The sequence below is a fragment of the Petaurus breviceps genome, unplaced genomic scaffold, assembly GCF_028583685.1.
Source record: "Petaurus breviceps papuanus isolate PSGF00001 unplaced genomic scaffold, PetGlider_PUasm1.0 174, whole genome shotgun sequence".
In the NCBI taxonomy this organism is placed as follows: Eukaryota; Metazoa; Chordata; class Mammalia; order Diprotodontia; family Petauridae; genus Petaurus; species Petaurus breviceps.
The window spans coordinates 32,273,781-32,279,487 of record NW_027185761.1 but is presented as its reverse complement, the minus strand read 5'-3'; the positions used below and the strand labels follow the sequence as shown (position 1 = coordinate 32,279,487).

Sequence of the window (5,707 nt, the reverse complement as noted above, 5' to 3'; positions counted from 1 at the left end):
GACAATTAAGGGGCTTTTCTTAAGCTTTAAGAGGAGGATCAAAGAAGGGATAGCCTGATGCCCAGTTTGGATGGGAGGGTGATAACTGACAACTGAGATAAGAGAAGGTACAGCTGTTCAACTCTTAACTCACTTCTCTTTTCTCTGCCAAGAAAAATAGCCTTTGAACTGGAAAAGGACAGCCTAAAAATAGTTGGTGGTCAGTTGATAGACAGAGAACAGAACAGAGTAAGAGAGTCCTTGGCTGCACTGGGTGATTTCACATCATCTTTTGACATGAACTACATAGTCAGGTATGAAAAACTAGATGTTATTGGTGAATGCTGTGGGTGATATTTGAAAGATCAGACAGCTGTTTTGTTGTACTTCAATTTCTTGGAAGAAGTAGATTGATGCTGGAGATAGAGATATGGCCTCAAATCCAGGAAGAACAGTGCTCAAGTCCCGTTTCTGACACATGTTGACTATGTGCCCTTGGGCACAGACAGAATAGAAAGAGACTGAGGACTGGGGTGGGGGACAAAGGAGGAACACCAGGGGATGAGAAGGAGAGAAGACATAATTAATATGAAAAAATGAAAATGGCAGAATCCAGAAAGATCTGGTCAGATAACAGCATTGAAATACATCTGATACAATGATATTGAATGAAGCTAAATATAAAATCTTGCATTCAGGTTCAAGAAATTAATTTCACAAGTCAAAGGTGGAGAAGAAATTGTCTAAATATAGAGTTCTTTTAAGGAACTGCAAGCTCAAAATAAGTCAAAACTGCAATAAGACCAAAAAAAAAATTAACACCATCTCATGCTTTGTTTTTTATTTTTTAACTTATTTTAAACTTTCTCCTTAAATATTGAGTTCAAATTCTCTCCCTATTCCCTCCCACACCCGGTAAGAAGGCAAGCTATGTGATATAAATTATATATGTGAAATCATACAAAACATAAATCCATATTAGCCATATTTCAACAAAATGCAGGAAAAATAAAGTAAGAAAATTATAACTCAATTTGTACTCAGAGTTCATCAGTGTTGTCTCTCTGGAAGTAGACTATTTTTTCTTTTTTTTCCAATTTATTTATTATTAGTTTTCAACATGCATTTCCACAAAATTTTGAGTTACAAATTTTTCTCCCCATCTTTCCCCTATCCCCACCCCAAAATAGTGAGCCTACTGACCACACCTTCCCCCAATCCGTTCTCTCTTATATTCTCTCCTGTTCCCCCCCCCAACTTTCTAGTAGGGCAAGATGGATTTCTATACCCCAGTACTTGTATATTGTTTTTCCCAGTTGCATATAAAAACCAATTTTTTTAACATTTGTTTTTGAAACTTTGAGTTCCAGAATCTTTCCCTTCTTCCCTCCTCACCCACCCCCACTGGGAAGATAAGCAATACAACATAGGTTGTACATATGTAGTTAAACAAAACATTTCCATAATAGTTATATTGTGAAAGACTAACTACATTTCCTTCCATCCTATCCCACAGACACTTATTCTGTTTTCTCCTTTGACCCTGTCCCTTTTCTAAAGTGTCTGCTTCTAACTACCCTCTCCCCCAATCTGCACTCCCTACTATCATCACCCTTTTTGTCCCCTTCCCCCCTGCTTTCCTGTAGGGTAAGATATCCAATTGAATGTGTACGTTATTCTCTCCTTAAGCCAAATTCAATGAGAATCAGATTGTTCCATTCCCTTTCACCTTCCTGCTCTTCCCCTCTGTTTTAACAGTTTGCTCTTGCCTCTTTTATATGAGATAATTTACCCTAATCTATCTCTCCCTTTCTCCTTCTCCCAATATATTCCTCTCTCACCTCTTAATTTTATTTTTTGGATATCATCCCTTCATATTCAACTCACCCTGTGCCTTCTATGTATGCATGTATACACATATTCACACACTCACATATATATTTATACACATATACACCCTCTTATACATACATATGTGTGTATACACACATATATATTCCCTTCAACTATGCTCCTATTGAGAAAAGTCTCATGAGTTACAATTATCATTTTTATATGTAGGAATGTAAATATTTCAACTTCAATAAGTTCCTTATGATTTCTTTTTCCTGTTTACCTTCTCTTGTTTCTCTTGCTTCTTGTATTTGAAAGTCAAATTTTCTGTTCAGCTCTGGTTTTTTCATCAAGAATGCTTGAAAATCCTCTATTTCATTAAATGACCACATTTTCCCCTGAAACCTTATACTCAGTTTTGCTAGGTAGGTGAGTCTTGGTTCTAGTCCTAGCTCCTTTGACCTCTGGAATATCATATTCCAAGCCCTTTGATCCCTAAATGTAGAAGCTGCTATGTCTTGTGTTATCCTGATTGTATTTCCCCAATACACAAATTGTTTCTTCCTGACTGCTTCCAGTATTTTGGAACTTGGCTATAATATTCCTAGGAGCCTTCTTTTGGGGATCTTTTTCTTTCTTTTTTTTTTAAAGCAATCAGGGTTAAGTAACTTGTTCAAGGTTACATGGCCAGTTATTTCTGGGTGTGGTGCTAAGTATCTGAGCCCAGATTTGATCCCCAGGTCATCCCAACACTGGAGCCGGTGCTCTTACTCACTGAGCCACCTGGCTGCCCCTAAGCAATTGGGGTTAAGTAACTTGCTCAAGGTTACACAGCCAGGTGTTTCTGGGTGATTGCTAAGTGTCTGAGCCTGGGATTCAATCTCCAGGTGTTCTCAACACTGGAGCCGGTGCTCTTACTCGCTGTGCTACCTGGCCGCCCTGGGGATCTTTTTCAAGAAGCGATGGGTGAATTCTTTCAATTTCTATTTTGCCCTCTGGTTCTAGAATATCAGGGCAATTTTGCTTGATAATTTCTTGAAATATAGTGTGTAGGCTCTTTTTTTGGTCATGGCTTTCAGGTAGTTCAATAATTTTTAAATTATCTCTCCTGGATCTATTTTCCAGGTCAGTGGGTTTTTCCAATGAGATATTTCACATTGCCTTCTATTCTTTCATTTGTTTGCATCTGTTTTATAGTATCTTGATTTCTCACAGAGTCATTAGCTTCCAGTTGCTCCAGTCTAATTCTGAAGGAATTATTCTCTTCAGTGAGTTTTTGAAATTCCTTTTCCATCTGGCAAATTAAGGTTTTTAAGGCATTCTTCTCCTCATTGGCTTTTTGGGCCTTTTTTTGCCATTTGCATTAGTCCACTTTTAAGGTGTTATTTTCTTCAATATTTTGGGGGGTCTCCTTTAGCAGGCTGTTGACTTGCTTTTCATGATTTTCTTGCATCATTCTCATTCCCCTTCCCAATTTTTCCTCCACTTCTCTTACTTGATTTTCAAAATCCTTTTTGAGCTCCTCCATGTCCTTTAACCAACACATATTTTTCTTAGAAGCTTTTGATGCAGGAGTTCTGACATCATTGTCCTCTTCCAGTTCCATGCTTTGATCCTTTTTGTCCTCAGAAAAGGATTGTATAGTCTGATTGTGCTTCCTCTGCTTGCTCATCTTGCCAATTACTTGACTTTTGAGCTCTTCACCACGGTATAACTCTGCTTACAGAATGGAGAGAACTTTGTCCCAAATTGCTGGGGTTTTTGCATCTGCTGGAGCTTTTAGTTGGGTGCCCTCTCTGCATCCCCCACAAGCTCTGGCATGCTGGCCACACACCCCAGGACCACCATCCAAGACCACAATCCAGATCCAAGCAGGTCAAAGCAAGAACAATTGCTCTCTGAATGGTCTCTTGGTCACCCTAAAATCTGCAGGCCAGAAGCTCTGGAAGCAGCCACCTGCAGCCACCACACCACCACCACTTCTCACACTGGGGGCAGGGGCCAGACCACACTCTTCCTTCACCCTTCCAAAAGAGTTCCCCAATGACCTTTTATGTTTTCTTTGGTCTTTATGGGTTGAGAAGTCTGGAAACCACCACAGCTGTTGGTGATTCACTCTCCTAAAGTCTGCTATGGCAGGTCTGGGCCACCCTGGGGCCAGAATCACTTCTCACAAGGGACTGTGCTTGGCTTCCAGCTTGGTGAAATAGACCCTTCCTGTCAGTCTGCCAGGCTGCCTTCAGCAGGAGATTTTTTTCTCTCTGTCACTTTGTGGGTTCTGTAGCTTTAAAATTTGTTTAGAATCGTTTTTTTACAGGTATTGGAAGTGTTTGGAGCTTGGCCCCACACCAAGTTTGTTCTTTTACTCTGCCATCTTGCCCCCCCCCCAAGAGTCTTTAAACAGTATTTTTTTTTATCATGTGTCCTTTGGATTTGTCTTGGATCATTGTACTGATCAGAGTAGCTAAATCTTTAACATCTGATTATCATTACAACATTGCTGTTAATGTTCATGATGATCTGCTTCTTCTCATTTCACTCTGCATCAGTTCATATAGGTTTTGCCATGTTTTTTTCTGACACCACCACCCTTATCATTTCTTGTAGTACTATAGTGCTCCATCAAAATCATATGCCACAACTTGCTTATCCATTCCCCTTGATTTCCAATTCTTTGCCACCAAAAAAAGAACTTTCTGAGATTATATTAGACTGGTCAGTGACAATCTAAGACACTGTATCTTGACCCCAACATCATGTCGTTTGTCCTCTTTGAATATAAAGGACAAACAAGAGATAGAACTGTTTATATCCTTTGCTCAAATATCAATTGGAAAATGACTTATTTTTATAAATTTGACTCAGTTCTATACTCAGTATATATTTGAGAAACAAGGCCTTTATCAGAGAAACTTAATGTAAAAAAAATTATATAACTTCATTGTGTATGATACCTTTTAGCAAGATGTAGTTTGCTTTTTTAATTAGATCCATTTTTACTTCTGTTTTTTTCTGAGATCATGATTGCTAGCTCTGCCTTCTTACTTCAGTTAAAGTATATGAAATTCTCCTTTAGCCCTTTAACTCTGTGTGTGATTTCTGTTTCAAGTGTATCTTTTTAAACATTATTGGATTTTGATTTCTAATCCATTCCACAATTCTCTTCTGTCTTATGAGAGAGTGCATCCTGTTTGCATTCATGTTTATGATTACTGTGTTTTTCCTTCCTTCCCATTTTCTTCTGTTTTTTCTTCTCTCTCTTTTTATCCTGTCTCTTCTCAAAAGTCTATTTTGCTTCTAGCCACTGCCTCCCTTAAGTGTGTGTATGTGTGTGTATACATATGTGTGTGTATATATGCATATACATACATACATATATATATATGTGTGTGTATTTATGCATATACATACATACATATATATATATATATAAACAAATGTATCTGTCTGTACTGTTCCCTCTTTCAACCAGTTCTGATGAGAGTGAAGTTTCAGCTTTCCCTGCTACCCTCATTTTCCCCTTTACTTTAAGAGCACTTCCTTGCATGGTTCTTTTATGTAGGAAAATGTTTCCACATTCTACCTCTCCCTTCTCCCACTGCATCCCTCTTTCTCACTTGTTCAATTTTTGGAGATCATTTCAACATAACCAACTTATGCCCATGACTTCTGACTTTATAAATTCTTTTTAACAGACCTACTAATGATAAAGTTCTTGGGAATTAGATGGATCATCTTCCCATATAGAAATGTAAACAGTTTAACCTTTTTGGGTCCCTTATGATTTGTCTTTCATGTTTACCTTTTCATGCTTTTCTTGAGTCTTGTGTTTGAATGCCAGATTTTCTATTCAGCCCTGTTGTTTTCATCAGGAATGCTTGGAAGTTCTTTTTCA

General features: G+C 38.1%; 1 long non-coding RNA gene across 1 annotated transcript in view; it reads left to right on the top strand.

Moving 5' to 3' along the window:
• Positions 1-191: 191 nt before the first annotated feature.
• LOC138158416 (uncharacterized) overlaps positions 192-5,707 on the top strand; it is a 48,359-nt gene continuing 42,843 nt past the window's right edge. Inside the window, exon 1 of the long non-coding RNA XR_011167635.1 lies at positions 192-293. This is a non-coding gene — a long non-coding RNA (uncharacterized lncRNA). The remainder of the gene's footprint in view (positions 294-5,707) is intronic.